The sequence below is a fragment of the Oncorhynchus clarkii genome, chromosome 17 (assembly GCF_045791955.1).
Source record: "Oncorhynchus clarkii lewisi isolate Uvic-CL-2024 chromosome 17, UVic_Ocla_1.0, whole genome shotgun sequence".
Taxonomy (NCBI): domain Eukaryota; kingdom Metazoa; phylum Chordata; class Actinopteri; order Salmoniformes; family Salmonidae; genus Oncorhynchus; species Oncorhynchus clarkii.
Window position 1 is genome coordinate 5,790,838 of NC_092163.1, and position 10,783 is coordinate 5,801,620.

The following is a 10,783-nucleotide window of genomic DNA, read 5'->3' on the forward strand; positions in this document are numbered from 1 at the left end:
GAGGGCTGCCTCATTACTGAGGAAGCTCAGGACCGAGGGGTAGCTCAGGTAATGTCTACACCTCAGGCCTGAGCTACTTTTTAAAACTTTTTATTTTGGGAATATTTTCTCAACCCTTATTTTTCTTATCTACGTTGTTGGTTAAGGGCTTGTCAGTAAGCAGTTCACGTTAAGATCTACACCTGTTGTATTCAGCGCATGTGACAAATAATATTTGATTGTAACTAAATATGCAGTTTCAATGTTACGGTCTTTGATACAATTATATTTCTGAAACTCAGGCTGTGTGTGTTTATCTGCGTCATTCCTTGATCATTCCTTGTGGTCCTGTAGCTCAGTTGGTGGAGTATAGTGCTTGTTAAACCAGGGTAGTGGGTTTGATTCCTGGGACCACCCATATGTAAAGTGTTTGCACACATGACTGCAAATCCCTTTAGATAAAAGTGTCTGCTACATTGCAGATGTATCCACTGATTATACCAAACATCTGGAACACCTTCCTAATATGGAGTTGGACCCTCCCCTTTTCCCCTCTAAACCGCCTCAATTCGTCGGGGCATGGACTCTACAAGGTGTCGAAAGCATTCCACAGGGATGCTGGCCCATGTTGACTCCAATGCTTCCCACAATTGTGTCAAGTTGGCTGGGTGTCCTTTGGGTGCAGTGGGGTCTCCTCAGAGGAGGAAGGGGAGAACCATCGTCCTCAGTTATTTTCAGAAAAATTAAAATGGTAAAATATTTAAAAGTGGTCCTTTTTAGATAAAACTATACTAAATATAATCACGTCACCAAATAATTTATTAAAACATACTATTTTGCATCCTCCTCTAGGTACATTGACTTCAATACAAAACCTTGGAGGCTCATGGTTCTCAAGCCCTTCCATAGACTTACACAGTAATTATGACAACTTCCGGAGGACGTCCTCCAACCTATCAGAGCTCTTGCAGCATGAACTGACATGATGTCCAACCAATGAAAGGATCAGATAATGTATCTAGTACTGAAAGCATAAGCTACAGCTAGCTAGCACTGCAGTGCATAACATGTGGTGAGTAGTTGACTAAAAGAGAGAAAAATACAATAGTTGAACAGTTTTGAACAAATTATTTTATTCCAAAATGAAGGAGAAGCGAGAGAGAGATATTTCGTCATTTATTTTCCACTTTCATTTTCACTTACTTAGCTAGCAAATGCAGCTATCTAGTTTAGCCTACTCAAACACTTGGCTCAAACAAAGGGATGCTATGTTAGCTAGCTGGCTATGACTATCCAACACAACACTAGAACTCTTCCAAGTCAAGGCTAGCCTTTGGTTTAACTAATTTATTGCCACTGGGACCCGCCAAGGTAAGTGCTAAACTGCTTACTGACTGTACACTGTGACGTTACTGCATGATTGTAGCAGGTTTACTAACAAATTAGTTCTATTAGCTCTGTTGACTATGATGTTATTTTAGCTAATATGGTGACAACAATGTAAGCTGTGTGTAGCAGTTATGAAATGGTTTGGCTTGGAAAGGTTTTTTCTCCTGGTGACATACAGCTGATGTGTTGTGCATTGAAGTACAGAAACAAAGGGAGAAGGTGATAAGAGGAGAGCACATAGATGCAAGAAGGAATACAACGTGTCTGTAATGAAAGTGAACTGTGTTTATGCATGATCAGGGGTGTATTCATTCCACCGATTCTGTTGACAAACGTTTAAATGGAACAAAACGGGGATAAACATACCTGAATTTGTCCAGTGATATCTCTATTTCAGCTAGATGCAGGCGAGAGTGTGCAAGGCAGTATTGAATGTGTCACTGTCTGTCTATGTGTCACTGTCTGTCATCGCAAAATGTTCTCTCGACCTGTGTGAACCTACATTCTAAACTTTCATTCATAGGCTAGGTTGCTACCTCATGATGGGTATAGGGACACTTAGAGTATCATGTAGTAGCCTAAACCTATTGCTGTTACATTGAACAGGGTGAGTGAAATATGAATGACAGTCGTCCAATATGCTGTAATAGAATTAAGGCCATGCTCATGAAAAAACAAATCGTCCTGCCTCATCTTAAACGGCACTAACCTCCACTGTTTGGGTGGTGGACCACTCTTGGTACACATGGGAAACTGTTGAGCTGAAAAACCCAGCAGCGTTGCAGTTCTTGACACAAACCGGTGCGCCTGGCACCCACTACCATACCCCGTGCAAAGTAACTTAAATATTTTGTCTTCCCCATTAACTCTCCAAATGGCACACATGCACAATCCATGTCTCATGTCTCAAGGCTTAAAAATCCTTGTTTAACCTGTCTCCCCCCTTCATCTACACGGATTGAAGTGGATTTAACTAGTGACATCAGTAAAGGATCATAGCTTTAGCCTGGATTCACCTAGTCTTTCTAAGTCATGGAAGGAGCAGCTGTTCTTAATGTTTTGTCTACCCAGTGTAAAGCACTACAGATAATCAAGTGCTATTTGCATGTGATGCATTTGTTCTGTTGTTTACAGGATGATTTGTATCTTATAGAGCGTGGCTTTAAGGGAAGAGTATGGTCACATCTAGACAAAAACGATTGTGAAAAATTAACAGAGTAAATGTGTATAAACACACTTCCTATTCATAGAAGTATTTATTCATCATCTACATATTCATATTACGCTTTTACGTCTGTATACAGGAAAGTAGTAGTTGTATGACGAAAGAGAAAATATATCAGCTTATTGTTAAATGATTATGACGTTCTTTCCAATACAAAAAGTGTAGTAACTATTGTTTCCAAACTGCGTTACCCACTCCAGTCAGCAGATGGCGATGTGCGTCTTTCAGTTGACTCTTCTTGCGTGACGTATAATAGACTGGACGGGACGCTTCTTCAGGAACAACAAGGCGCCAACTCTTTCATCCACGTCGGTAGCTTGCTAGCCAACATAAAACTGAAATATTGACGTTTTAGACCATGCTAATGTACATTATCTAATCTTAGTGTTTTAAACGAGTTTCGGTTGACGTATCAACTGGTTCAATTTGCAAACGTGTTAAAGATTGATACTGAGCCTAGCACTAGGCTAGACGCTAATGCTAGCTAGTTAGATAACATCCCTGACCATGAGCTCACTAAACTACTCCTCCCTTGCTAATGAAGAGGGGGTCGGCTGTATGGAGAAAGAATCTTTCAGAATGAAAAAGGAGGAAGAGGAGGCTGTTATAGTGAATGAAGAGAAAGAACCGTTTAGAGAGGAAGATGATGCTATATCAATAAAGGTGAAGGAGGAAGACGTTTTGGGAGTGAAAGAGGAAGAGACAGAATATCAGATTAACACCAGTGAGTACTGTCTTAAACAGGGGCACAAACTATGCCGTTGTTGAACTAATGTGTGGTTTTAAAGTGGCATTCTACTGAAGTTCTACACTTGAATATGTTGTTCAGTAATGTAGGAAATGTTGAAGGGGCGATCTGCAATTGGTTCATATATTTTAGGGACTTTTCAATTCGATGTATTGAATTCTCCATGTGGCCTATATTAAAGTTCCCCTCATCTAATATAACAGGCTTTTAAAATTCTATATTGGTGCATATTTTCTACTTAAAATAACAAAGGGATGCAAAAGCCACCCATTTTGTGGAACGACCCTTTTACATTTGCGTCACAAACAATATTTTAGGAAATCATGATGAAAGTGGCCATTTTAGACATATGGATGCCTCTTGTAAGACTCTATGATTGCAATAGATGATCATAAGTTTACCATCTGTTTGATGTTCTCATTCACACAGGAGAGACACATGACTATCGTGGATCTTCTGGGAAGCCTCAACAACATCCTGATGCTGACGAGGAAGAGACGAGTCTCTCCAGATCAGAACACCAGATGGTACAGCTTGGTCTGGTCTAGCATACAGCTTGGTCTGGTTTAGCATACAGCTTTCTCTATTGGGGTCTGGGCTGTGTTTCTGTAGAGCACTTCATGACAACAGTGACATCAGCATCCATAATGATGTGCGTCTGTGTCCCCTCTGTATGGTTACCAGGACAACGCTAGCCCTTCCACCCTCTCGGAGTCCCCGTGTCATGCCTCTCCTGTTAGCACCTTGCTGCTGGTGGACTGCAGGAAAACAATGGGGCTGAGTGGAACTGTGGGAGGAGGAGAAGAGAGGAAAGGATCAGATTTGACTCAAAGTAAGTGCTGTAGTTTAGTTTGAACAAATAAATAGATATATTCATTGGTATCTGTTACCACGACAACCAGCAGAGTTCTGTTCGTTGTCAGGAAGATAGACTGGTGGATATGGATGTTATGAATATCATAACACTGAAAAAGGATTCTGCCAATGAAAAGAGAGAAAGCAGTAGACCATATAAAACCTTGATTAAAGTCAGCTTTAGAGAGAACGTTTCAAGATGATCCAATGTAAGGTGCTTGTTTTACAAAAACGTTTTCTCAAAACATTATGGATGTTACATTGCCTGTCCCAGTCAACCCCCCTATCTTTACTAGACTGTAGAACAGGCAAACTAAACTCAAGACACTGTTAATTAATTAACTAATACTGGAGGAAAGCTGTGATCAGGCTGCCTACTCAAGAGAAAGCTTCGAACTGTAACCAGTGCCTGCAACCTGGTTCAGGTTATCAATCAACCTACCAGGGTAGTTACAAACAGTACAGAAATTGAATCAACATATTTTGATCATATCTTTACTATTGCTGCAGAAATGTGTTTGAAAGCAGTATCCAAATTCATCGGCTGTTGTGATCACAATATAGTAGTCATATCTAGGACAACCAAAGTTCCAAAAGGCTGTGGTGATTCCTATGTTGTTGATGTTATTATGTTGTTTTTTTTCACAGTAATTAACTCACGGACACTAGAGAAGCTTTAACCAAGTTTAATTATTCCCAAAGGTTCTGTACATCTGTAATTCAGACAACCCAACATTTGTTCCATCCAGATATATATCCCACTTAAGACACTCCTCCTTCTCTCCAATCCTTACATCTTATGGTTCCACAGGAAGAGAGTAAAGAGGGTAACAGGATACCAGACCTTTATATCCCTGATGAGAATCTGTCCTGACCTCAACCTCTCCTTCATCTAATCCACAGATGTTCGTCTGCCTCCCCTGTTTCACACTTTGCTCTCCTCTCGTCCACCCAACACATTCCAAAGCCACCTGTCTTTCTTCAGAGAACCATTAACTTCTGACATAACACCCAGTCTCTTTCACTTCCTATCACTTCTTTAATGTCTCCATGTTCAAAGTTTGGCCGATTCCAACAATGGAAACAATATTTGTTGGTCCGTGGTGTGTAATGACGAGCAACCAGACGCTGCCCTTGACACGTTTATGAAATTGCTTATCCCAGTTACTAATAAGCATGCACCCATTAAGAAAATGACTAAAAACTGTTAAATCCACGTGGATTGATGAGGAATTTAAAAATGGTATGATGAAGAGGGAGGCAAAAGAGATGGCATATAGGTCTGGCTGAATAACTGATTGGCAAACCTATTGCAAATTGACAAATCATGTGACTAAACTGAATAAAAAGAAGAAACTACACTATGAAACAAAGATAAATGACATGAAGAATGATTGTAAAAAAGCTTTGGAACACCTTCAATTAAATTTTGGGTAAAAAAATCAACAATGGCATGGTGTCTGACAACGTGGATGGAAAATGATTGAGGATAATAGCGGCCGATATTGCCAGTTCTATTCGCATTATCTTCAATTTAAGCCCACTAGAAAGTGTGTTCCCTAGTGAGACAGCATAGGATAACACAGCATTATCGGCATAATTCATCGTTCAGCTTTGTCTCCTAAAACATGTTCTTTTCTCAAACTCAGAACCATAAACCAATCCTCCAGGCATATATCAAATCCATCCTATCTTGACAAGATCACAGAGACACACTGACTGGCACACAGACATTGTGGAGCCAAGAGATACACGCTTGACCTCTCCCCTCTCTCCGGCCCAAACAACTTAGTCTTGACATAGAACAGATACTGCAACCCCGCCACAGTATTATACAAAAATAACATTCTGATGAGAAGTAACTTACAAACATATGATGAATATAAAACATCTATGTTACCAACCAGTTCTGATTATTCCCCAACACCTGTCTAACAGAACACAGTGTTCTTTAATGGAAGCCTGTACAACAAAATCAAGGTAGAATCAGGAATTCCCCAGGGCAGCTGTTTGGCACCTTCTTTTTTCAATCTTTACCAACAACATGCCAGTGACATTTAAGTAAAGCCAGTGTGTCTATATATGCGGATGACTCAACACTGTACACGTCAGCTACTACAGCGACTGAAATGACTGCAACATTTAACATAGAGCTGCAGTTAGTTTGAGAATGGGTGGCAAGGAATAAGTTAGTCCTAAATATTTCTGATCACCTTAAGTTACATGGCCTACTACGCTAATTCTGTAGCGGTGGGGGGTAAATATGAAGATTTTGTTGGTGCGCCAGGCAGGTATTAACCCTAGTTATTAAAGTTAGTTATTACATATTATAACATTGTTATTATTATTATTAAATATTATTACATCCGAAAGGATGAGAGTAGAATAGATAGAGTGATGCTTCCAGACACATTCTAAACATGGTGGAGACTTAGAGGACTGTAGCATCTAATGATGAAGCATTATGGAGTCTTAAAGGAGGACTGTAGCATCTAATGATGAAACATTATGGAGACTTAAAGGAGGACTGTAGCATCTAATGATGAACCATTATGGAGTCTTAAAGGAGGACTGTAGCATCTAATGATGAAACATTATGGAGTCTTAAAGGAGGACTGTAGCATCTAATGATGAACCATTATGGAGTCTTAAAGGAGGACTGTAGCATCATGAGGTAGTCACCGGGAATTCATTTCAATTAACATGTGTGCCTTTTTTAGAAGTTGAGTTGTGGAATTTCTTTCCTTATAACCTGTTTGGGATAGGGGGCAGTATTTTCACGTCTGGATGAAAAGCGTTCCCAAAGTAAACTACCTGCTACCTGCCGAGAAGCTAGGATATGCATATAATTGGTAGGTTTGGATAGAAAACACTCTAAAGTTTCTAAAACTGTTAAAATAATGTCTGTGTGTATATCATAACTTATTTGGCAGGTGAAACCCCGAGGACAAACCATCCAGGAGGAATTTTTTGTTGTTGAGGTGACTCTGTTTTCAAATGGTTTTGTGTGGCACTTGGTTGCAGTTCCTATTGCTTCCACTAGATGTCAACAGTCTTTAGAAATTGGTTGATGTTTTTCTTTAGAGAAATGAAGAAGTTCGGCTATTCAGAATGAGGGTCCAGCCTAGTGCTCTCTAATGTTTTGATGCGCGCTCCAGGTCACGCGCTTCACGTTGTTTTTATCCGGTATTGAACACAGTTTATCCCATCTTAAATTTTCTCGATTATTTACGTTTTAAAATACCTAAAGTTGGATTAGGAAAGTTGTTTGAAATGTTTGGACAGCATTTACAGGTATCGTATTAGATATTTTGTAGTCATGCTGGGCGAGTTGGAACCAGTGTTTTTTTTAAATCAAACGCGCCAAATAAATGGACATTTTGGAGATATAACAACGAAATTAATTGAACAAAAGGACCATTTGTGATGTTTATGGGACATATTGGAGTGCCAAAAGAAGAAGCTCTTCAAAGGTAAGGCACGAATTATATCATTATTTCTGAGGTTTGTGTCTCGCCTGGTGGGTTGAAATATGATTGTCGTGGGTTGAAATATGATTGTCATGTGTTTGTTTGATGGGGTGCTGTCCTCAGATAATCGCATAGTTCGCTTTTGCCGTAAAGCCTTTTTGAAATCTGACACGGTGGCTAGATTAACAAGGAGATTAACAAGGAGACTGCGTGAATCAGGCCTTCATGTTCGAATTGCTGCAAGGAAACCACTACTAAAGGAGAAGAAGAAGAAGAGACTTGCTTGGGCCAAGAAACACGAACAATGGACATTAGACCGGTGGATATCTGTCCTTGGGTCTGATGAGTCCAAATTTGAGATTTTTGGATCCGAGCGTCATGTCTTTGTGAGACGAGGAGTAGATGAACAGAAGTCACTCTTAACCAGCATGGCTTCCACAGCATTCTACAGCTATATGCCATCCCATCTGGTTTGGGCTTAGTCCCACTGTCATTTGTTTTTCAACAGGACAATGACCCAACACACCTCCTGGCTGTGTAAGAGCTATTTGATCAAGTAGGAGAGTGATGGAGTGCTGCATCAGATGACCTGGCCTACACAATCCCCCGACACAATCCCCCACATTTCCAGAGATGGAAGTAATTTTTACTGTACTTTTTGGTACCTTTGAATCTAATGTATTGTATCAAGATGGTTTGGGATGAGTTGGATCGCAGAGGTTGTGTGAACAAACTGCACATTTTCGAGTAGCCTTTAATTATCTCCAGCACAAGGTGCACCTGTGTAATAACCAAGCTGTTCAATCAGCTTCTTGATATGCCACACCTGTCAGGTGGATGGATTATCTTGGCAAAGAATAAATGTTGACTAACAGTGATGCTCATGAAACATCCAACACTTTACATGTTGCATTTATATTTTGGTTTTTTGTTGTTACTATCAGTTTTAGGAACATTTACCCAAAATATGACATCAGCGATAATCAAAATGTTGAACATCTGTGAATGTCTAAGTAAGAAATTGGTCCATTTAAACAGCAATGTGTCGAACCCTTTCAACAACGGGGAGATGTTACTGATGTGCTTTGTATCTGCGACGTAAAAACAAGTTTTGCACACAAAATTACTTCTTTAGTTATTTTATGTTTAAGGAAGTGTGTAGGTCACATTCTGTATCATACAGCTATGAAAGTTATATATTTAGAACCACCTGTTCAATTGGAATCCAGCGACGTCTGTGTCTTCAGTGTCCTAGAACTGTCCAGGTTTTTGTGTTCTGACTTGTAATTCGGGTCTCTATTTAAAAATAACACTGTCTTTGGCAGGAGAAAGACCAGACTCAGAGGAACCAGAGCCAGGGACGTCCAAACTAGCAAGACGACACCACTGCTCCCAGTTGCACGGAGGATTAATAGCAATCTCCCACTGTGGAAAAAATTGTAACCGGTTATGGGACCTGAAACAACATGAGAAAATGCACACAGGGGAGAAGCCTTACCACTGTTCCCAATGTGGAAAGTGTTTCGTCTGTTCGGGGGAGCTGAAACAACATGAGAAAATGCACACAGGAGAGAAGCCTTACCACTGCTCCCAATGTGGAATGTGTTTCAACCAGAGAGTAAACCTGGAAGCTCACGAGAGAATACACACAGGAGAGAAGCCTTACCACTGCTCCCAATGTGGAATGTGTTTCAACCAGAGAGTAAACCTGGAAGCTCACGAGAGAATACACACAGGAGAGAAGCCTTACCACTGCTCCCAATGTGGAAGGTGTTTCAACCAGTCGTGGGCGCTGAAACAACACGAGAGAATACACACAGGAGAGAAGCCTTACCTCTGCTCCCAATGTGGAAAGTGTTTCAACCAGTCGAGGGAGCTGAAACAACATGAGAGAATACACACAGGAGAGAAGCCTTACCACTGCTCCCAATGTGGAATGTGTTTCAACCAGAGAGTAAACCTGGAAGCTCATGAGAGAATACACACAGGAGAGAAGCCTTACCACTGCTCCCAGTGTGGAAAGAGTTTCAACCGGAAAGCAAACCTGAAAGCTCATGAGAGAAGACACACAGGAGACAAGCCTTACCACTGCTCCCAATGTGGAAAGTGTTTCAACCGGTCGGAGGAGCTGAAACAACATGAAAGAATACACACAGGAGAGAAGCCTTACCACTGCTCCCAATGTGGAAAGTGTTTCAACCGGTCGGGGGAGCTGAAACAGCATGAGAGAATACACACAGGAGAGAAGCCTTACCACTGCTCCCAATGTGGAAAGTGTTTCATCCATTCAGGGGATCTGAAACGACATGAGAGAATACACACAGGAGAGAAGCCTTACCACTGCTCCCAATGTGGAAAGTGTTTCAACCAGAGAGGAAACCTGAAAAAGCATGAGAATACACACAGGGTAGAAGCCTTACCACTCCGCCCAGGTTGCAAAGCTTTTGCCCATTTAGGAAGCCTGAAAGAACACATTAGACTGCATTTAATGACATGAAAATGTTCAGACTCTGTAATGGAAAATGTTAATTGTTTGTGTGTCCACATAACTGAGTATGTGACTAACCTTGTGAAACTGTCCTATTATAAGCTCCTGTTTTTGGGACTATCATCCTGTGTTGCAAACCAATTTGCACCTGTGTACTTGTATGAATAAAGTCCCGCCCAGGAACAGGAAACTATAAAGATATTTGCTAATCACTCAATACTTCAGGAATTCAGACTGTCTACACTGCGCTGTGTAACTCTGTTATTCTCTCTGAGCTCAGAAATAAAGAATCTTGGTTTGACTTGGACTCCAGCAGATCCTTATTTTATAATATCCACCACAACTCTCCCAAGGATTGCTGTTTATCATTGTCTCAAAGAGGAGTTCCTCGTTCCACTTTCCTGGGGGAATTTACAAGCCTCCCACTGATTGAATAAACATTGTTTCCACAGGTAACATTTTGTATTTCACCCAACTAGCAACCGATATCCAATGACAGGTAACATTTTGTGTTTCACCCAACCAGCAACCGATATCCAATGACAGGTAACATTTTGTGTTTCACCCAACTTGCAACCTAAATCCAATGACAGGTGACATTTTGTGTTAATTTTGTGTTGAATTCACAT

At 40.6% G+C, this 10,783-nt stretch overlaps 1 pseudogene; it reads left to right on the forward strand.

Annotated features, from left to right (window-relative positions):
• The first annotated feature begins 3,100 nt into the window (after window positions 1–3,100).
• LOC139370098 (zinc finger protein ZFP2-like) lies at window positions 3,101–10,122 on the forward strand (annotated as a pseudogene).
• The last annotated feature ends 661 nt before the right edge of the window (window positions 10,123–10,783 follow it).